Raw genomic sequence first — 24,064 nt, forward strand, 5'->3', positions numbered from 1 at the left:
GTGAGCTATCTAAGGTAATTGGTGTTAGTAGAAAAACAGTGTACAATACAATGAACCGTATAATTTCCTCGGGTGAAGGAACTAGTCTACTAAAGCTAACTACAAGATGTAAGCCAATGACACCCATAACATTTGAAATCAAGGATGTAATCACAATGTTTTGGACTAATGAGAGTAGGGTTTCACCCAATAAAAAGGATTTATGCAGGAAACGTGTTGGAAGAAATCAATACGAGGAGCATCCCATTCATCTTCTTGATGTACCTCAGGTATTTACATTTATCATGGTAGCTAGTTAGCTATTTCGTTATTACCAGCTAATTAGCTACTAGGAAAGCTAATTAGCTACCATGATAGCTAATTAGCAACTATGATAGCTACTACATAGGTAACTGGCTACTCTCAATAGCTACTACCATGATAGCTAATTAGTTAGGATAGCTAATTAGCCACCATTATAGCTAATTAGCTACTAGACCAGCTAATTAGCTACCATGATAGCTAATTAGTTACTAGGACAGCTAATTAGCCACCGTGATAGCTAATTAGCTACCATGATAGCTAATTAGCTACTATACCAGCTAATTAGCTACCATGATAGCTAATTAGTTACTAGGAAAGCTAATCAGCCACCATTATAGCTAATTAGCTACTAGACTAGCTAATTAGCTACCACGATAGCTAATTAGCTACTAGACCAGCTAATTAGCTACCATGATAGCTAATTAGTTACTAGGAAAGCTAATTAGCCACCATGATAGCTAATTAGCTAGTAGACAAGCTAATTAGCCACCATGATAGCTAATTAGCTACTACGACAGCTAATTAGCTACCATGATAGCTAATTAGCTACTAGAATAGCTAATTAGCTACCATGATAGCTAATTAGCTACTACGACAGCTAATTAGCTACCATGATAGCTAATTAGCTACTAGGACAACCAATTAGCTACTAGGACAGCTAATTAGCTACCATGATAGCTAATTAGCTACTACGACAGCTAATTAGCTACCACGATAGCTAATTAGCTACTAGACCAGCTAATTAGCTACCATGATAGCTAATTAGTTACTAGGAAAGCTAATTAGCCACCATGATAGCTAATTAGCTAGTAGACAAGCTAATTAGCCACCATGATAGCTAATTAGCTACTACGACAGCTAATTAGCTACCATGATAGCTAATTAGCTACTAGAATAGCTAATTAGCTACCATGATAGCTAATTAGCTACTACGACAGCTAATTAGCTACCATGATAGCTAATTAGCTACTAGGACAACCAATTAGCTACTAGGACAGCTAATTAGCTACCATGATAGCTAATTAGCTACTACGACAGCTAATTAGCTACCATGATAGCTAATTAGCTACTAGAATAGCTAATTAGCTACCATGATAGCTAATTAGCTACTACGACAGCTAATTAACTACCATGATAGCTAATTAGCTACTAGGACAACTAATTAGCTACCATGATAGCTAATTAGCTACTAGAATAGCTAACTAGCTACTAGAATAGCTAACTAGCTACTAGAATAGCTAATTAGCTACTAGGATAGTTAGCTAGTTACGAGAATAACTAATTCCCCTTTATTACGCAGGTCGATTTATTTATTAGGTTCAAACGAATGCATCCAACTATCAAAGTTCAACTACGAACATTCGAGTCTCTTAAGCCACACTTTGTGAGACGCTTAAAGGATCGATACACATGTTGTTGCATTTACCATGTACAGATGGGTTTTCTGAAGGACTCTGTTAATCTACTACGTCACCATAGCGCATCCCTAACTAATACAGTTTGCACATGTGGGTGCCAAATCTGTCGATCAAGCCCGCAAGAGGAGTGTAAATCATCTGAGCACGTTATCTCTTCCATGAGTTATTTATTAGATTCAATATTGTGTCCGAGAGAATCTGACGCTATCTTCCATATTCATAAATGTGTCATGGGTTTATGTCAAGATTGTGGCCCTACTAGATTTAGGTGGTGTCCAAATGAATTGAGTAGTGAAATATTGATCTCTGTGAAGTTATTTGAGTCAGTGAACACCAATTTCGAAGGAAAGGTGTGTAAAAGAAAGGATCTAGTTCGGAAGATGCTTAAACCAAGGGATTTGGTGTCTCTGTTTGTAGTATCTCTAGGAAAGTTCATTAAACACAACTTCATTTATTCATGGCAGGCCCATCAGTTTAAGACTTGCATATCTGATTTCCCAAATGATGTAGTAGTCTCAGTAGTAGATTTCGCAGAGAATTATACTTTCAAGCAGCAGAATGAAATTCAATCTATGCATTGGTGTTCAGTTCAGGTAACCATTTTTGTGCACATAACATATTTTCGAGTTTCAGGTGATGTTAAAAAAGTAATTCATTTCTTTATTTCCGATGATAAGAAGCATGATACCTTGTTCGTCCAACACTGTTTTAAGTTACATTGGCAGTGGTTATTAGCTCAACGTTTGGAGCTTACTCAACATTGGGTCTGGTCTGACGGAGCTGCGTCACAATTCAAGGCTCGACGTCCATTTTATTTTGTGGGGAGGTATCCTGCTATAACAGGTTTGGAGATGAGATGGAATTTTTTTGGGTCTGGCCATGGTAAAGGTGAACATGATGGTGCAGGGGCTGTTATAAAGCGGGCACTTACCCATGAACAACTAAAGACAGATGGTGTGCACATGAATTGTGCATCACATGTAGTTGAATTTTTAAGAACAAATATGTCGACGAGTGCCACAGGTGTTTATTCCTCGCAAGTTCGAGATATCAAACGTGAATTTTGGGAAGTGAAGATAGATGAAGTAAATAGGGAGAAGACCTGGGAGTGCCAAGGAATTCCCGAATTGCGATCTCTGCATGCTGTTCGCGGTTATTCCAGGTTGGATGGTCATTGTATTGCGGTTAGAGAATTGACTTGTTTTTGCTTCCATTGTGTGCAGGGAAATTGGAGATATTGTCTAAACAAAGCATACATTCAGAATTGGGAGTATCACACTCTGAATGATAAGGAAGCAGTTGATGGAGAAACAGGGCAGAATGCTGACTTCACATATGAGGGACTTGGAGATACTTTGAGTGATGTCCTGAACGTTGGGGATAACTTCGCTGTAAATGCTGAAGAAGGCAATTCAGAGGGTGCTGATTTCTATATATTAAAGTGCACGGTTAGTAAACAGTGTGCAAGGCAGAATATTGTAGATGCATGGGGAAATTTTGTATCTGCCGGGACATTCTACATCGAAGGCATTTTTTATGCAAAACTAGATGACTACGAATATGTGTACAGGCTGTTAGAAGACAAACCAGCAGCGTATATGTACTCTCATTTGGTCAGATGCATCAACGTCCCAATGTCAGAATACAATAGCTGCTCCGGTTTATACACTGTTGGTGCTAATGTGTATGAATGTATTTACAATAGTATGCCATGGAATTTGTAGCTACAAGTAGCACTTACCATGTTCTCTTGTAAAACAAACATGTATTTCGCGAAAACAGATCAATAAATTCGTTTGGAATCAATTTCTTGTATACAGTCTGCTTTCTGTGCTTCTTTCTCAATAAAATCATGTCTTTTTTGTTAAGTTTTAAGTTATAAGTTATAGCGAAATAGTCATCAGTAGCTAATTAGCTGTACAAATGTATTTACAATAGTATGCCATGGAATTTGTAGCTACAAGTAGCACTTACCATGTTCTCTTGTAAAACAAACATGTATTTCGCGAAAACAGATCAATAAATTCGTTTGGAATCAATTTCTTGTATACAGTCTGCTTTTTGTGCTTCTTTCTCAATAAAATCATGTCTTTTTTGTTAAGTTTTAAGTTATAAGTTATAGCGAAATAGTCATCAGTAGCTAATTAGCTGTACAAATGCAGCTAATTAGCTGTACAAATGCAGCTAATTAGCTGTACAAATGTAGCTAATTAGCTGTCAATAGCTAAATAGTCATCAATAGAATGAAATCAACAATCTGCAACATATTCCTCAAATTACATAGTAGATAAGTACAGTGGGAACAAGTAATTAAATTCTTCATTGAATAATGTCATCTCTTTACATATTTATAAATTACCATTGGAAATGTCTACAAATCTCCTATAAACAGCTAAGCTCTTGCTAGTCAGTGGAACGAGTCTACATATATTATCCGCATATTGAGCTCGGTATGGAGTCCACAACCATGCACCTAGTTGGCAGCTCACTGTTTGCACCAGGTACTGTTCAGGCATTTCCTCGGGTAGAATGAGACAGCATCTCCGAATATTGAAGTAGTGTCGGAAATGTTCTGTATCCAAAATCAATGTATTGTCGGCATTATATTCAGGCCAAGTAGCCCAAAAATCAGAAAGTCTCTTGAATCTTGCAGCTTCCATTTGCTCACAATTTTCTCGTGCCCATTGACCTTTAAAACGACTTCGCCATTTTGGGAAGAATCTTGCCAAACACTTCCACACATCTGATTTTGGTTTCTCACTCCAAATAAACAAATCGAAGTACTCCGCAGCCCACTCTAGAAACTGATTTGCGTCCCTCCTTGGCTGCATATATCTCACACTCATCAAGACTTTATCCAGCTCCAAGATCAAGGCTCTTCGCTCGACTTCTAGTGGTTTAGGTTTCCATTCCTGAAACTGAGCCGCTGTTACACCATTTTCTGGTAGGATACGATCAATCTCAATCAGCTCAGGTTCGGCTGACACAACTGGTGTCCTTTTCCTCTTTAAACCCCTAGTCGACTGTGTTGGGCCTAGCTTCACATTCTGGTGCTCTTGTTTTGTCGACTTAGTTATCAATCCTTGGATTACCTCAGTGCATGTAGCTACTGTTCTGCTCGATATCAATCCACTGGTATCACATGCTGCATCTACCTGCAACACCAAGTCATCCGTGCTACATGCTGCATCTACCTGCAACACCAAGTCATCCGTGCTACATGCTGCATCTACCTGCAACACCAAGTCATCCGTGCTACATGCTTGATCAACTTGTGTGACCAGATCACTTGTGTCAGTTGCTACATCTACTTTCAAGATGGGGCCCTTTAAACATGCCGCAACATCAACAGTATCCACACTGCCATTGGCCTTACGAGCAATAGAATCAAACCCTTTAGACTCTGCAACATCAGAAAACACCAACATATTCACACTCACAAAGTAACTACTAGTCTCACAAAACAATATCCTGAACATCAAAGAGTTTCAGTCATAGAACAACACTCTTCAAATTATCTTGGAAAAACATCATAGAGTTCCATTACATAATGTGGATCAAGCAACAACCAATCTGAGGTTTTACTTGTCCAATAGGATAGTAAAACTTCATAAAACCCTAGCAAAATCCCTAAGCTAACAATCATATCCAACTAAACAGTATTTCGCTCCACTACGTCTGGGCCCCTTGACCGAGTAACTGGTCTTGTTCCCGATCGTGGCCCCTTCTTCAGCCTTTTTCTGGTTGGTTCCCCATTTAGCCTTGCTTCTAGGACCCAATGCGCAAGTGTGTCCTCCTCCGACAACCTTCCCATCGCCTCAGCAGCTAATTGCACATCAGCCGTTTCTTGAACTAGCTTTTCAAGTACAGAGGGATCTGTTTGGACATTTTCAGTAGTTGGGCTCGGTGGGGTGGAATCAAGGTCTTGAGACTCGAAGAAATGTTGCATCAAGTGTTCATAAACACTGTTGTTGTGAACCTCAGTTTTACATGTTGTTTCCACTATTTCATGGCATTTCACATCGTTGCCTAATTCAGTACACTGTTCCAAAAGAATAGGGTGCAGCTGATCTGAAGGAGATGTGATAGCAGGACTCTTACTTTCAGCCACATTGGCAGTAGTATCCTCATCTGTTGCAGCATCATCAGCACCAGACACATCATGTGCCGTCCTTAATCCACAAGATTCTACAATAACATGACAGTTATTTAGGATAGCTAATTAGCTACTTTACTAAACTATGGTAGAAGCTAGGATAGCTAATTAGCTAGTACGATAGCTAATTAGCTAGTATGATAGCTAATTAGGTACTTTACTCAACTATGGTAGTAGTTAGGATAGCTAATTAGGTACTTTACTCAACTATGGTAGTAGTTAGGATAGCTTATTAGCTACTAGGACAGCTAATTAGCTGCCAGTAGCTAATTAGCTACTAGGATAGCTAATTAGCTGCCAGTAGCTAATTAGCTACTAGGATAGCTAATTAGCTGCCAGTAGCTAATTAGCTACTAGGATAGCTAATTAGCTGCCAGTAGCTAATTAGCTACTAGGATAGCTTATTAGCTACTTTACACAACTATGGCAGTAGCTACTAGGATAGCTAATTCGCTAGTAGGATAGCTAATTAGTTGCCAGCAGCTAATTAGCTACTAGGATAGCTAATTAGTTGCCAGTAGCTAATTAGCTAGTAGGATAGCTAATTAGGTACTTTACTCAACTATGGTAGTAGCTAATTAGCTAGTAGGATAGCTAATTAGCTACTTTACTCAACTATGGTAGTAGCTAATTAGCTAGTAGGATAGCTAATTAGCTACTAGGATAGCTAATTAGCTGCTAGTAGCTAATTAGCTACTAGGATAGCTTATTAGCTACTTTACACAACTATGGCAGTAGTTAATTAGTTACTAGGATAGCTAATTAGTTGCCAGTGGATAATTAGCTAGTAGGATACCTAATTAGCTTTTTTACACAACTATAGTACTAGCTAATTAGCTAGTACCATAGCTAATTACCTACTAGGATAGCTAATTAGCTAGTAGGATAGCTTATTAGCTACTTTACACAACTATAGTAGTAGCTAGGATAGCTAATTAGCTACTATGGTAGCTAATTAGCTACTTTACTCAACTATGGTAGTAGCTAGGATAGCTAATTAGCTACTTTACTAACTATGGTAGTAGCTAGGATAGCTAATTAGCTACTTTATTAACTATGGTGGTAGCTAGGATAGCTAATTAGCTACAATGAAAGCTAATTAGCTACTTTCTCAACTATGTAGTAGCTAGGATAGCTTATTAGCTACTAGGACAGCTAATTAGCTGCCAGTAGCTAATTAGCTACTAGGATAGCTAATTAGCTACTTTACACAACTATGTCAGTAGCTAATTAGCTACTATGATAGCTAATTAGCTAGTAGGATAGCTAATTAGCTAGTAGGATAGCTAATTAGTTGCCAGTAGCTAATTAGCTAGTAGGATAGCTAATTAGCTTTTTTACACAACTATGGTACTAGCTAATTAGCTAGTACCATAGCTAACTAGCTACTAGGATAGCTTATTAGCTACTTTACACAACTATGTCAGTAGCTAATTAGCTACTATGATAGCTAATTAGCTAGTAGGATAGCTAATTAGCTAGTAGGATAGCTAATTAGTTGCCAGTAGCTAATTAGCTAGTAGGATAGCTAATTAGCTTTTTTACACAACTATGGTACTAGCTAATTAGCTAGTACCATAGCTAACTAGCTACTAGGATAGCTTATTAGCTACTTTACACAACTATGTCAGTAGCTAATTAGCTACTATGATAGCTAATTAGCTAGTAGGATAGCTAATTAGCTTTTTTACACAACTATGGTACTAGCTAATTAGCTAGTACCATAGCTAACTAGCTACTAGGATAGCTTATTAGCTACTTTACACAACTATGGCAGTAGCTAATTAGTTACTAGGATAGCTAATTAGTTGCCAGTGGCTAATTAGCTAGTAGGATAGCTATTTAGCTTTTTTACACAACTATGGTACTAGCTAATTAGCTAGTACCATAGCTAATTAGCTACTAGGATAGCTAATTAGCTAGTAGCTCATTAGCTGCCAGTAGCTAATTAGCTAGTAGGATAGCTAATTAGAAAAGACTAAGCTTATTAGCTACAGTATGGTATACCTGTTTGTTTTCTCCACTCATTTGGTAGAGTTGTACTGCAATCTCCCAAACAGAATGCAGCAATTCGACAGGCATGTTGAAAACAAAGCAGATGGTATGTGTGGTTGCATGGTTGTAGGTGAACCAACAAAGACGCAGTTTTGTCCTCCACACCTAACCCGCAAGCGATGCAACGTGCTTGAACTGTCAATAAATCATTTTCTGGTTCTACTTCATTTGGTAAGGGAGCAAGAATGTTCAGGTCCAAATCCTGTCTGGTCCTTACCATTCCCTCCACAAAATGTAGCTTCTTCTTAAGGCAGCTAACTACCTGTTCTTGATGAATGTATTGTTCCTTCAACGCAACAGAGAAATTTACCGATTAATTATTCTTGTTGTTGAAAGATACACCAACTTTGCTCAGGAATCGTTAACTTACTTGAAGCTTATCCAAATTGTAATCTGCAACAGTATTTACACCTAGAAGGTCCAGGTTCATTGAAAGAACCTGGATCTCTATTTGCAGTTCTATTTTACGCTGGGGATCCAGTGGCCCCTCTAATTCAAGCTCCTGTTGCGCAACCTATTCCAGATAATGCTTGATTAGCACATTTTACCCGTTATTTATAACACAATCACATACCAGCAAAACAATAGTTACCTGAATCTTATTTCTAATTGTTGTAACAGCAGAAGTAACTTTGCTCTCCATTGCAGAAGCCATTGTGGCTTTCTCTAAATCAGTCTTAAAAAATGCCAATGTCTCACAGGCTTCATGGACATTTTTTAGCATATAGCTAACCAATGTCTCACCTGTATCATCGACATTGGCTTTCCTTGGGTGTCGGTGTGGTGTATGCCCCCGGTCTTGCTGGGAGTCGGCAGTTGCATCAACAGCTGCCATGCTCCAAAATCTGTCTATTTTTTGTGCCAAGGTCCCCATCTTTCGGCATCTTTTTACCGATGCCTCACCATAGACTGCCCAAGCTACCCTATACATTTCAGGGTCTCTAGATTCCTTCGCTGTTTTGCAGTACTCATATGCAAATGCTCTAGCAAATGAAACTGACAACTCATTGTTGACTGGGATCTCCTGATGAACTTTCTGGTGCAGTCTCATGCAGTCATCGTACAAGTCGGCTCGTACATGCTTCAGCTTGACCTTGCCTTTGACTCTAGGCACTGTATATACTGTCATCCAGTCTATATCACTGATCAATTTATCACTTAGGACAGCAGGGTCAACACCCTCGAGTGACAGACCATAGGTGTTGTGGAAGTCCTCCTTTGTCTCGCAAAATTTTGCGAAGTTTAGCACTCTCGTATACGGAGGAACGAGCCATCTGAAATATCATTTCAGAAATCAGAAATAGTGCAAAATCAGAATATGTGAGAATCAAAAACCCCAATCAACAACAACAAAAATGGTGCAAAATCTTTAACTTAACCTAATCAAAATCTGTAATCAGAAGTTTGAAATTAGAAACCCTAATCAAAATCTGTAATCAGAAGTTTGTAACCAGAAACCTTATTCAGAAATTCTAATCAGAAATTTATAATCAAAAACCCTAATCAGAAATTTCAATCAGAAACCCTAATAAAAAATTTCAATCACAAACCCTAATCAGAAATCCTAAGCAGAAATTTATAAACAAAAACCCTATTCAGAAATTCTAATTTGTAATCAAAATTTGTAACCAGAAACCCTATTCAAAAATTCTAATCAGAAATTTATAATCAAAAACCCTAATCAGAAATTTCAATCACAAACCCTAATCACTAAAGACAGGATTAAACACAAAAAAAGTAATATAAACACACCTGTTGCTACTCCCCGATTTGCGAGACATCCTTGTATGGGACTCCAAGGACTTCGCCCTATTCGATTTTGGGGAAATATGAATCGGCACCAAAGTTCAGACAGTAGTCAAAAAGAAAAAACAAATGTTTGGGGTTTCTGTAACTGAAACATACCTGGACGATGATCGAGCGGGTTCTGTGTTGTAGTTCTCAATCTGCAATGTCGATTTTTTGCTGTTGCGGGAGCTACGTCTGCGTTCGTGCTCTGAGTACTCCATCTGCGTTCAAAATCAGACTTAGGCTAAACAGGAAATTGATGACATTGAAGTCGACCTTAGATGATGGTGATATTCCCCAAGTTCCACTACGTCTGAAACAGAAGTTCAAATATTTGAGTTTTTTCATAAATTAGTTTTTCAAATATTTGATTTTCCCACAAGAAAGACTAGCTAAACAAATAGCTAATTAGCTATGGCCATTTTAGTAGCTAATTAGCTATAATAGTGTTTCCACTCGCATGCTTTTACCCTCAACGTGTCTGAATTAAACATCCGAACCGACTCGGCTACTTCCGATCAGTTTTTGCTCTCGTCCGAGTTGGCTGTCTCCAACTCGTCTTCGGTCTTCTCGTCCTCGATTGCGTCATCTCCCCCATGCGTGGTTGGCTTCGGCTCTCTCCTTCGGCTGCTCCCCTTCTGTCCGCTTTCGGACTTTTCCGGGGGTGGGGGTCCGCCCTCGGCTTCTTCAGCCGATCCGAAGTCAAACTTGACAACCGAGTCAACCGACTCGAACTCAATGTCGCGGTCTCCGCTCCTTTCCTGCTGCCTTGCTTGGTCGTTCGGGACTGTTCTCCCCCTCAAGTATGGCACGTCGAGGTGACGCAACCCGAGCGCACCTGAGAATTGCTGCAACTTGTCCAGACCAAGAGGCTTGGTGAAGATATCGGCAGTCTACCGAGCCGTCGGCACGTATTGAAGTTCGACTTCACCGGAAAGGACACGCTCACGGACGAAATCGTAGTGCACCTCAATGTGCTTGGTCCGTGCATGGAAAACGGGGTTCTTCGCGAGCTGGGTGCTGCTGAGGTTGTCGCAGTAGATCGTCGTCGGATCAGACACCTCCACTTGCAGATCCTTAAGTAGCCACTTCAACCAAATGGCTTCACATGTCGTGACAGCCGCTCTTCGGTGCTCGACAGTGCAACTGTCGGCTGCTTCTTATTGCTCCACGCGATCGCGGCACTCCCGAGGGAGAACGCGTATCCGGACGTGGATTGGTGATCGGCAGCGTTGCCAGCCCAATCAGCATCGGTGTAGCCAACTAACTGCGCGGCTGCACTGGTCTGATATAGTAGTCCGCGGTCCTCAGTGCCGCTTACATACCATAGTACACGTTGCGCACACTGAAGGTGCTCCTCGGTAGGTCGCGCCATGAACTGACTGATCACCCCGACCGGATAACTGAGGTCGGGTCGGGTGATGGTCAAGTATATGAGGCTTCCGACAATTTGTCAGAATCTCGTCGGGTCGCATACCTTTCCCGTATCGGGACGAAGCTTGATGGTTCTGTCCAGAGGAGTCGAGACGGACTTACAGTCGGCCATCCCGAGTTTGAAGAGCATACTCAGCACGTAATGACGTTGGTTGATCAATATGCCTTTGGGGGTACGGATCACTTCGATCCCGAGGAAGTAATGAAGGTCTCCCAGGTCCTTCATGTCGAACGATGCCGCAAGTTGGAGCTTCACGCGGTCGATTTCACCTAGGTCGGCGCCGGTGATGACCAAGTCATCAACATATAGTAAAATACTAACCGGTCCGAGTCGACCTTTCCAGATGAACAGGGAAGAGTCCGATTTCGACGTGACGAAGCCCATCCGACGCAGTTGTTGCGTGATCTTCGCGTTCCAGGCACGCGGGGCTTGCTTCTGTCCGTAAAGGGACTTCTTTAGTCGGCATACTGTCGAGGAGTTCGTTCCAGAGTGAAATCCGGGGGGCTGTACCATGTACACTTGTTCCTCAAGGTCACCTTGCAGGAACGCATTCTTTACATCCATCTGATGTAAGTGCCACCCCTTGGCCGCGGCTACTGCGAGCAAGACACGGACGGTCGTCATTTTCGCGACCGACGCAAATGTCTCATCATAGTCGATGTCGTGCTTCTGTGTGTAGCCCTTTGCCACTAGCCGAGCCTTGTACCGGTTGACCGAGCCATCGGTGTTGTACTTGACCTTGTACACCCACCTACACCCGATCGGTTTTACCCCTATTGGTGTGTCAACCAGGTCCTAGGTCTCGTTCTCCGCCAATGCGTGCATTTCTTCCTCCATCGCGGCACGCCAATTCGCGTCTTTAGCCGCTTCTGCGTAGCTCTCCGGCTCACGCACTTCCGCTACACGGGTCATGTACGCATAATGATGCGCCATGTACTCGTTGTAACCGAACCGCACAACTGGGTTCTTTTGGCGGGTAGATCGGCGTAATCTCACATTAGCCGATGTCGAGGCCTTCTCGATCGACGCGGTCTTCATCTTTAAAGACCTGTCACCGGTTCCCTCGGAGTCGGACTCGCGTCGGTCTGACTCGTTCCTTTCCGTGCCAGAATCGGACACCTTCTTCTTCCCTTTCTCTTTGCGCGTAAGCCGTCTCCTCGGCTTCCTGTGCGGAGAATGCATGGCCGAGTCTCCACTCCTCGCCGGCTCTTCATCGGACTGGTCGTACCGACTCAGTCGTCCAATCGGTCCACTTAACCGGAGTGAAATCGAACTCTCTTCGCGGGTCTCGATTTCGGGCTCATTCGGAGGCATCTCGGCCTCGCTGACCTCATCGTCGGAGCTCGGATTGGAGTCGAGGTTCGTAGTCGGGGGCAGGTACTAGGACGCGGACTCGTTTAACACAACGTCGCGGCTGACACGCGCTTGTGTGGTGCGAGGGTTATAGCACTTATAACCCTTCTGCTCGTCCGAGTAACCGACCAAGATGCATTTCTCGGCCTTTGCGTCCAGCTTCCTCCTTTTCTCCTTCGGTATATGCACATATGCAATGCTACCGAACACCCTCAAGTGTCGCAAGTTCGGCTTCGTTCCGAAATATAGCTCGTGCGCCGACACTTTGTCTCCAATCCGGTTCTGGATGTATACCGCGGTCCTTACCGCCTCGGCCCAGTAGAACTTGGGCAAGCTCTTCTCCTCCAGCATTGCCCGTGCCGCTTCCACAACTGACCGATTCTTCCTCTCGGCCACGCCGTTCTGCTCTGGCGTGTATCTACAACTGAATTCGCGCTGAATTCCCATTTGTTGTAGATAACCGTTGAATTGACTAGAAAAGTACTCTTTCCCACCATCCGACCGCAGGCACTTGATCTTTCGTCCCGTTTCCGTTTCCACGAACCCTTTGAGGTCACAGAAACAGTCGAAGACTTCGCTCTTCCTCTCGATGAAGGAGACGAAATATCGGCTCCCGCCAAGACTAACGTTTTGTGCCCGCCCCCAGACATCGGAGTGTTTAAGGTCGGGCTTGTTCTGGTTCCGGTTTCACCCGTTTGGGAAAGGAAGTCGGTGTCGCTTCCCGAGCTGGCAGGCTTCACAAATTTGTGCCTTTCGGCCACTAAATTTGGGCAATCCGAACACTACCTGTTTCGATTGCAGATCTTGAAGCCGCTGGTAGTTGACGTGGCCTATCCCCTTGTGCCACAAGTCGATGTCCGACTCAGTTTTTCTTCCCTTCGTGAACATTGCGGTGCCGCCGTCAGTGGAGTCGAGGATGAAAATCCTCCCGTCTCTGCGCCCTTGCGCAATCACACAGCCTTCTTCCTCAATGAAGCACCCGAGGTGTGTAAACCGAACCTCCATCCCTTGGTCGACGATTTGTCCGACCAAGACCAAGTTTTTCGTGATAGTCGGAATGTGCAGCACGTTCATGAGTTTCCCTTTCTGTCCGACATGGCTAAGGGGAACTTCTCCGACATTCGCGATCGGATGCGGAGTGTCGTCTCCTGTTGCGACTACTCCAGGTTGTATCGGTTTTTCAAGGTACGAGAACCACTCCTTATGGCTCGTCATGTGGTTTGACGCGCCGGAGTCTACGTACCACACCTCGTCCGATCTCGGGGTGCTCTGTTTCATTGAGTTTGCTTCGTGTCTCGTCACGAAGGCAGACCCTTCTCCGGCTTTCCCGGAGTCTTCGGCGTAGTGCGATTGCTGCCGATTTCCCTTGTCGGTATGTCTGGAGCCGTTTCTCTCCGAATCGGCGCGCTTCTTCCAACACTCACTTTCCCTGTGGCCTTTCTTATTCCGCGATGGCCTTCCCTTGCCGGTTCTCATAACTCCGACTCCCCCTGTTTCCTGAGGGTCCGGAGTTGCTGTCAGCATCACTTCGGTGCCTTCTTCCCTGATCTCGTCGGCCGCGTCCATTGCGCGCCGACTCGCCTCATCCTCCACGTCCACGGGGCCTATCTCCCTCCGTGTACAGCATTCTGCTGTCGGCGTGCGTGCTTGTAGATGCACCCGCGTGGTTCTCCTCTACCAGGAGCATCGACTGTAAGTCGAAAAAGGACGACGTATTCTCCCGGGTACCCACAGCCGTTCGGAACGCTCCGAACTTCGACGCCAAACCTTCGAGACAGATCTGGACCATCTCACTCTCCTCGATGTTCACCTCTATGGAGGCGAGGGAGTCGCAGATATCCTTGATCTTCGAGGTATAGTCCGCCACCGACAAGTCGCGTTGTCGTAGGTTGCCCAACTCCTGTCGGAGCTAAAGCTTCCTGGCTGTGGTGCTCGCGGCAAAAATCTTCTTCAGATTTTCCCACGCACCCTTCAGCGTCTTTGCATCCCGAACATAGCTCAATAGTTGTTCGCCCACACACGACGTGAAGCACTATAATACCCTGCTCGCTGATTGCTCCCACGACGGGAAGTCTCTGTGTGTCGATTCGGGTGCTGCGTCATTAGCTCCTTCGACATAACTCCAGTAGTCGTGCCCGAGCAGGTACTGGTGCATCTTGTAGGACCAAGATGCGTAGTTGGTTCTGTCGAGCTTCTCTGTTGGAAGCGAGCTCGCCATGCCTCTATCCATCGTTCTTCTCGTTCTTCTTCGTCAAGTTGTGTCGGCTGCAGAGAGGTTCTCAACCCTCGTGCTCTGATACCATGTAGAAAGTAATGTGCGGAAGCAAGTATGAAGACCGAACAGAAGGAAGGAAACTCAGGTTTAATGGAGAGCTTGAGCTTACACGGTATACGCGGGAGAGACAAAGAGAGTGAGAGAGAAGACACAAAAAACTATATTCAACAATAATACTCAGTCTGTACATAAGACATGCTCAGTGAACACTTTTATACAAGCTCTAGAAGGACTGACCGAAGTACTGACAGTACTTCAATGCTCATCAAGAGCTCCTACACTAACTCCCAAATATATTCCTTACGGAATATCTTTCCTAACGACCTCCCGGTTTACGCACTCAGCCTAGCCAATTGGTCCCAACCGATCCAGTCCTCGGCTTCTTCAGCCGAATTGGCCGATGTTGAGCTTGTCTCTCAACAGTTTTTTTAGACGATTTTGTGGTATATGGGACAACAACCAACCATTTTACGCATCTGCAGCTTTACCTAGAGCATTGCTGAACCGCACGCTTAAGCCTGAATCTCGCCAAATGCGCCTTGGACGTTACCAGCGGGGCTCTCCTCAGCCACACAGTCAGTAAGGAAGGGATAGCGGTCGATCTGAATAAAATCTCCGTGATTACTCACGTGAAAACACCGACAAACGCGAAAGCACTCAGCCGGTTTTTGGGACAAATACGATGGCACAGTCGGATGATACACTATTTGGCGGACTTCGCCACGCCGTTACATGCCGTCGTTCATCAGACTCCTTTCAAATGGAAAACAATGAAAGAGAAGGCATATGATGCACTAAAGGTAATGCTAATGCAGGCACCCATCGTACAACCACCAGTTTGGGTGAAGCCATTCCACGTGTTCGTAGATGCCTCAAACGTAGTGATAGGGTGTATAAGATAATAGATAGTTATACACTATATGAGGGCTTGACCAAACCGATTAGATGGAGTTGAAAATCATAATATATTATATAGCTCTAGGTAATTATGATTAGAGAGTATAACTCAAGAAACTAAGAAAAAAGATAGAGAAAGCGAGCAAGAAATAAGAATGTTCTGATATTCCAACATCAAGAGAATACAAAGGAGACAAACTCCACATTGAACTAAAACCAAAGACCTTCCTCTTCTAAGACACTTCCTCTTCCACAAAGACACTTCTTCCTAACACTCCTCATCCACTCTTTGGCCTTCACTCTTAGCCCCCTCACTAATATCACTTCTTCTTTTATAACCTTCCTCTTCTTATCCACGTTCATGCTATTTTTAGAAGCTTTTTATCTCCCTATTTTTAGCTATGACACATCGACCTTCTAATCGTCATATCTCCCTCATCCGATATCCAAATTAAGCGATTTAAAAAGCTATAGAAAGCTCTTTTTACAAGCTTTCTAATCCATATTTAAACGTGATATTTGGATAAACAACGAGGGAGTTATGACCATTCTATTTTTACTGTTTTTTATAGTCTGCGTTTTCTCTTTTTACTTTTCTCTTGGTTTCGTACTTTTACTTTTGACTTCTTCCCTAAGGTCTTAGTTCCTGTTCTTATCCTCAAAAGGTGAATTATCTATACTTTATATTCTCCTAATGTTCAATGGCTTAGATTCTAAAAACACTTTCACACATAGCAATAGGTAGTGCGCTAATGCAGCTCACAGAGCCGAATTGGTACCGGTCAGTGTACTACGCTAGTCGGAAATAATCAACGGTTGAGCATAACTATTCCACAATGGAACGTGAGGCGTTGGGTATGATATACAACATCAATAACTTCCGGTATTATCTGTTAGGGCGGAAATTCACGTTTCACGTGGATCATTCGGCACTGCTATATTTGGTAGGGAAGCAACTGTTGACGGGGAAATTGGCTAGATGGATGCTGCTACTTCAAGAATTCGACTTTGTAATTCAGCACCGCCCGGGTACGCAACATGTAGTGGCAGATTTCTTGAGCAGACTAGATAATGGAGAAACGGCGCAGAAGGATGATGACGACTTTCCGTATGTGGACATTCTGCGAGTAGCAACTCTAACAGAACAAATGGAAAAGAATTTTCCGGATCGGTGGCTGATGGAAATGACCTACTTCTTGACCACGGGGTTATCGCCACCCCAATTACGGACGGACAAGAAAAAACGATTGGCCGTAAGGAGTCGACATTTCTGTTTAGTAGAAGATATACTATACCACAAAGGCAGTGACGGCATCTAGAGGTGCGGAATACGACAGGATGAGAAGGCCGAGATTCCTTCCGGCCCAGCGTTGTCGTGAAGAATGTGCTTCACGATATAAAATTGAGCTTAAATATTGTATTTAATAATATTTGAGAGACTTGAACCCACATTCTTATATACAAAGTACAATGTACATACCACTAGGCTAAGCTATTTATTTGTAAAGGTTTGTAAAAAAAATGTCCTTCATGATATAAGAATAAAGCTATATATTGTATTCAGTAAAATAATAGACTTGAACTCTCAACCTTATATACCAAACACAAAGCATACACCACTAAGCTAGGTTAGTTATTTTAGAATACACTTTCATCATTATACTTATCCCATATTTATTTTCATACATAGCCATCATGCATCACATGCAATGCATGTGCACCAAATGGCGATCATGCATTACATGTAACTCATGCATTGCATGCATGCCATGCTCCCATACATTACCATATGCATGGCAACACTTATATAAAGAGGGGCAAGGAAACAAGAGGGGATCATCAAGAGAGAGTGAGAAATTAATATAATCAAGTAAAGAAGATTACTTCATTGGGTAGAGAACCTCTCGTTTTGAAGCTGAGGTCGTGGGTTCAAATCAAAGGTCGGTAGAGACTGTGATCAAGGATTGTAAAGTTGGTAAAATATTGTTTTTTTAATATACATCATGTTTATATCAAATACTCTTGCTTCTTGAATCATACTTTGTCTCAATCTTCCTTCTTAAATCATACTTTGTCTCTATCTTGCTTCTTGAATCATATATTGTCTCTATCTTCTATCTGTTCTCCTCTCTCTCACACACACACATTACTCATAACTCTTTTTCTTGCTATTTTTAACCTTTCTAACATCAACATACAAGCCTTATTAAAATTTAAGTTCCTTCAACTCCGCTTAACCTTAGTCCCTACGACTTCGCCGCACTAACCACAACTACCCCTACACATTTGGTGAACCCGATGTGAAGGTGGCGACAAGGAGAAATGGAGGAGCAAATGAGGCTTATGTGTACGATGATGGAACGAGTGATGTGGGAACAAGGGATGATGGCAAGCATCAACAAAGCCGTCGACAATATTCTCGCACGAGTAGGAATCTTCGAAGGTATAAATTTAACAAGATTTCTGAAGATTTAGAATGAAGAAATTCTTAAACGTGGTGTCGACGAAGCTGCAAAAATTAATAGCTTTAGTCGAGTCGCTACGATAGGGCTACAAGAGAGGATCCAAGAGCTCCAGAGGGAACATCAAACAGGGGCGGCTTTCGAAAGAGCATTGCTAAATGAATACAACCTCAACAATATGTCAAGGATTTAGAATGAAGAAATTCTTAAACGTGGTGTCGACGAAGCTGCAAAAATTAATAGCTTTAGTCAAGTCGCTACGATAGGGCTACAAGAGAGGATCCAAGAGCTCCAGAGGGAACATCAAACAGGGGCGGCTTTCGAAAGAGCATTGCTAAATGAATACAACCTCAACAATATGTCAAGGATTTAGAATGAAGAAATTCTTAAACGTGGTGTCGACGAAGCTGCAAAAATTAATAGCTTTAGTCGAGTCGCTACGATAGGGCTACAAGAGAGGATCCAAGAGCTCCAGAGGGAACATCAAACATGGGCGGCTTTCGAAAGAGCATTGCTAAATGAATACAACCTCAACAATATGTCAAGGATTTAGAATGAAGAAATTCTTAAACGTGGTGTCGACGAAGCTGCAAAAATTAATAGCTTTAGTCGAGTCGCTACGATAGGGCTACAAGAGAGGATCCAAGAGCTCCAGAGGGAACATCAAACATGGGCGGCTTTTGAAAGAGCATTGCTAAATGAATACAACCTCAACAATATGTCAAGGATTTAGAATGAAGAAATTCTTAAACGTGGTGTTGACGAAGCTGCAAAAATTAATAGCTTTAGTCGAGTCGCTACGATAGGGCTACAAGAGAGGATCCAAGAGCTCCAGAGGGAACATCAAACATGGGTGGCTTTCGAAAGAGCATTGCTAAATGAATACAACCTCAACAATATGTCAAGGATGACAAGGCGAGCTTTCATGTATTGGGTAGAGTCTAATAAACATTTAAGTGTTTTGGAAGTATTAGAAGAGTTTTTTGAAAGATTTGAGCAACTAAATGTTAGAGATAGAAATATAATAGTGCTAGATAAAGTAATATTGTTTCTACTAGCTACTAATATTAAAGACAGGAAGGACATGGGAATTCTTTTAGAAGATCAAAATAGTCCAAGTGGACTTACCGAAGACTGGGAGGAGGTGAAAAGGGCGTGCGCCCATTTTTGCAAAAGAAAGTTATGGTTTATGGAGTTGCCTGACAGAAATGATGAAGAAACGGGGAACGAGTCGAGAGAAAAGAAAGTAGAAGAATCACTCTAACACGAATTGGTGAAAGGCATGAAAGACTTGTCGATCAAAGTGACGAAGCTAGAATCGGGACAAAGCTCGACATCATCAAGGCAGGGAGGTGGAATGGTCCGAAGGTGTATGTGGTGTGATAGTATCGACCACCAGAAGAAAGATTGTCAAGAGCATAGGGATGCTCTTAATCATAATAAAATCTACTATCAAGATGGCAAGATTCACTCGACAGAGACTCGACAACCACTTCAACTCAATTTCAGGCGAGGAGGAATGAAAAAGCTAATGGAAGATGCCGAGAGAGGAACGACTCAAGCGATACAATCCATGGCAACCTTAGGGTTGCGCATAGAAGACTCATATGGTGGATCTGGCTTTGGGCAAGATGTGATGGATTATGCAAGAAAAGGGAAGGTTCGAGTGGATGAATTAAAAAGAGCGGGAGATGATTCTTGTCAATCGGCCACCGTCCTCGAGCATGAAATTCCGATGAAATACGAAACTTCACTGGATGGAATGATCCAGTAGACGCGCTATCAGCATTCGCCCAAGTGAATGCACAAGATGTGCTAGTGGAAGAGAAGCGGAAGAGAGCTGAGGAAGTTGATCCGACAAAGAGACATGAGACACGAGAACAGAAGAGAAGGGAGATGGAAAAGGGTGCTACTGAGCCGAAGGAAGCTGATAAAGTAAAAGGAAAGAATGACCAATCTTTCAAGCTTGCCTCAGACATAGAAACGACAGATATAAAAAAGGTACTAGAAACAAGAATACTAAATAGTAAGGTAGAAATTACTTTAAGAGAAGTGTTCGGTATAGCAAAGAAACAATTTCATGAAGTTATCATAGATATTATTAGAAGGAAGAGAAAGGTGACGGAGGAAATTACGGGAGGGTGTGTAGCAACACTCCAAGATTTTTATGGTGGCACCATCAATGCTGCAAGTGTAAAAAACCAGAATGATGTTGGCGTCCATGAAGGGGATAGGAGTCACTATACAAGGGACCATTGGGCTCGAGCAACAACGGAGGCACCTACAAAAATTGGGGAGCAGCAAATTCCATGTATTGCTTTGATCAATCATGGATCCGATATTAACATGATGTCATCGGAATTTTATGCTCGAGGATGGTGGTTGATCGACAAGAATCATGGGTGGAAAATAAGAGCTGCCACAGAGACTACGGAGGATCTATTTGGAGCATGTCCTAGTGTGAAAGTAACAATTGGTGATGTGTCGATGAATCAAAATTTCTTTGTGCAGGATCGATCAACCTACCCCATCATCCTTGGTCAGCCCTACATCACCACAATGAGGATGGAAACAAAGGTTATTGATGATGGTTCGGCTTTTGCAAGAATCAAGAGTCAAGATGGAAGAAAGAATGTCCAATTCTTAACCGTGAGGCCCAACCATGAAAGAAACAAAGAATGCTTAAGGGAACATCCAATTCAAGAGATGGATGAAGAGTTTTCCCAGGATTTTTAGATAGGGCTTTTACAGGTAGGGGTTGTGATAGCCCGAACATAAAAGAAAACCCCATGAATAATAATGTAAATAAAGATATTCCTTGTACAATCTCATCTAATGGTGCTACTTTTATACTAAAAGTAAATAATAATAAAATAAAAAATGCTTTTGAGTACTTTAAGTGTTCTAGATTAATAGATGATGATGAAGAAATTCCGGATATGTTTGAAGAATTAAGTTTTGAAGATACAATAATTCATTTGGAAGCAATGGAAGAAGACAACGAAATCCAAGTTCTTGTCCATTCAATCAAGATGTACGAGGTCATTGAAGAAGTTGCCCGAAAGGATCATGAAACACATGTACTAACAAAGTACAAGACAGTGGAGAAGAAGGTTCTTCCTATTGCTACTCCACTTCCAGGGGATAGTGAAAAAGCAATCAAAGAAGCAGCCAACGAAAGGTGGGACATGTGTTTACTCCGGAAACAATACAAGGGATGAAAATAGAAGGGGGTGACTTCCTATTACCTTCTGAAGAAAAGCAATTCAGGGAGATGTTAAAAAGGCATGGAAAGGCGTTCGCATTCCAACATGAGGAAATAGGGTGTGTGGATCCAGAAATTGTAGAGCCCATGGTTATATTCACTATTCCTCATATTCCATGGAACTTTAAGCCAATACCCATGCCTAGGGCTAGAATCCCTCAATTGTTAGAACTTCTGAAAGAAAAGATAAGGATGGGTATCTTGGAACCATCGAACGCTCCTTACTCGAGTTGATGGTTCACTGTGTTAAAGAAAGATGGGAGACTCCGATTTATCCAAGATATGCAACCCGTGAATAAGGTAACAATCTGAAACTCGGGAGTAGGGCCAATTGTGGATGAGGTTGCTGAGATGTTTGTAGGAAGAGCTATATATTCAATGGGAGACCTTTATTCCGAGTATGATCAATTTCAACTTGCTATCAAAAGTCGAGATATAACTTCTATCAAGACACCTATAGGGTTAGTACGGATGTGTACCTTGCTGCAAGGAGCGACCAAGTCAATGGCCCATATGATGAATGGAATGAACAAGGTACTTTGTGATTTTATTCCTCATATTACAATGCCTTTTTTAGATGATGTTCCAATTAAGGGATGCAAGGAGGAATAGAAGAGTGAGGAATTGGACGAAAGTGGTTGCCGTCAATTCGTTGTTGACCATATCAAGGATTGTGAGAAGGTACTATCAAGGATGGAAGAAGTGCATTTGACCTTATCAGGGGCGAAGTCAATATTTGTGGCAAAAGAGATATTAATAGTTGGTCATATGTGTGGCCCATACGGGAGAAAGCCATCCCCAGTCAAGGTCAATGCAATTCAAAATATGCAAGAGGAATGTACATCCGTCTCAGAAGTACGAAGGTTTTTGGGGGTATGTGTTTTTTACTGTAAATGGATTCCACATTATGCCCATTTATCTGAACCTTTATATAGACTCCTAAGAAAAGGAGAGACATTTGAATGGAGTGAAGAGCATTCAGAGGCAATGAAGAAATTGAAGTACTACTTAGCACAAGCTCCACCATTAAAGCAACCTGACTACACCCGACACATATATCTCACAGTAGACTCTAGTCCCATTGGAATTGGATGGGTGATAAGCCAACAAGATGGGGAAGAAAGGTATCCAGTCTGATTCGGAGCAAAGGTTCTTAGTGGTAGACAAAGAAAATATGCACAGGTGAAAAGAGAGCTATGGGGGATAGTAGCAACATTAAAGACAAACAGAGATTACTTAATCGGTGCTGAAGTAATAATAGAAACAGATTGTTTGCCTATTCTTGGTATCATAGCTAATTGTGATATTCTAGATCAAGCCATGTTAAGATGGTGTATCTATATTAGATTAGTCAACCCTGAAGTTAGACATATCTCTGGGAATAAAAATGCACTAGCAGATATGTTATCAAGAGTAAGGTATAAGGAAGAGGAGATTCCAGACTCAGACAATGAGGACAAAGAACAAACAGTCCTTGCCACAAGCATTACCCGAGAAGGAGGGATGCAATTTCTAGAAGAGGAGTATGAAGAAGAATTCAAGGAAATAGGGAAATACCTACAAACCCCTGAAAAGTACAAAGGTCGATCTGGAAAAGAGTTTGCGCAGTTTCGCAAGAAAGCCCATAAGTTCTTCCTGCATGAAGGATATCTATGGCGACATCCAAAGACCAAGAGTTCTGAAGTGCAAAGAAAGGAGGTAATGAGAGAGTTGCATGACAAAGAATGGGTTGGTCATCGAGGAGTGTGGGCCACTTTCAGTAAGATTAAAGAACGGTTTTGGTGGTCTCGATACTATGAGGAAACAAAGAAGTATGTGGAAACTTGTCCCACTTGTCAATATTATTCAAATATAAAATTTTCTGATGAGTTACACCCAACATACTCACTGGGGGTGCATTACAAGTGGATGATAGATTTGCTAACAATGCCACCTGGAGTAGGACAAAAGAGATACTTGGTTCTTGCAAGAGAAGATCCAACAAATCAAGCGGAAGGACATGCACTGCGAATGAAAGGGACATTAGGAGTATGCCAATTCATCTTGGAGGACATTGTTTGTAGATATGGATGTATTGGGAAGATAGTGGCAGATAGGGGAGAGCTCAATTATGCGGAAGCTCAAGATTTTTTTGACAAAGTAGGAATTCGGTTTTCTTTGACAACGGCGTACAACCTAGAAGCTAATGGAAAGATAGAAAGGGGACATGGGCCAATAGTCAAAGCTCTGGCAAAGGCATGTAGAGGACCGGTTAGTGATTGGCCAAAAATCTTACCCTATGCACTATGGGCTGATAGGACAACTCACAGCACTGTTACTGGATATATGCCTGCAGAATTAATCACAGGACAGAAGCCAATAATGCCAATTGAAGAAAAGATAACTACATGGGTTGTGTTGCCTTGGGAATTGGAAATGAGTAGGGAAGATTTACTTGTGGTTCGAATACGACAACTTCAATCAAGGACAGAAGACATAGAAAAAGCAGCTACTAGATTGAAAGAGACAAGAATCAAGAATAAGGACAGATTTCACAAGATGAAAAGAATACGACCAAGAAAGGTGCAAGAGGGAGATTGGGTATTAGTATATGATAGTAGCCTAGATAATCAATACAGTACTATTCGAAAGTTTGCAAAAAAATGGTTTGGACCTTA

The sequence above is a fragment of the Azolla caroliniana genome, unplaced genomic scaffold, assembly GCF_043228905.1.
Source record: "Azolla caroliniana isolate FFs.n. ecotype wild unplaced genomic scaffold, voAzoCaro1.0.p SCAF_8, whole genome shotgun sequence".
NCBI lineage: Eukaryota > Viridiplantae > Streptophyta > Polypodiopsida > Salviniales > Salviniaceae > Azolla > Azolla caroliniana.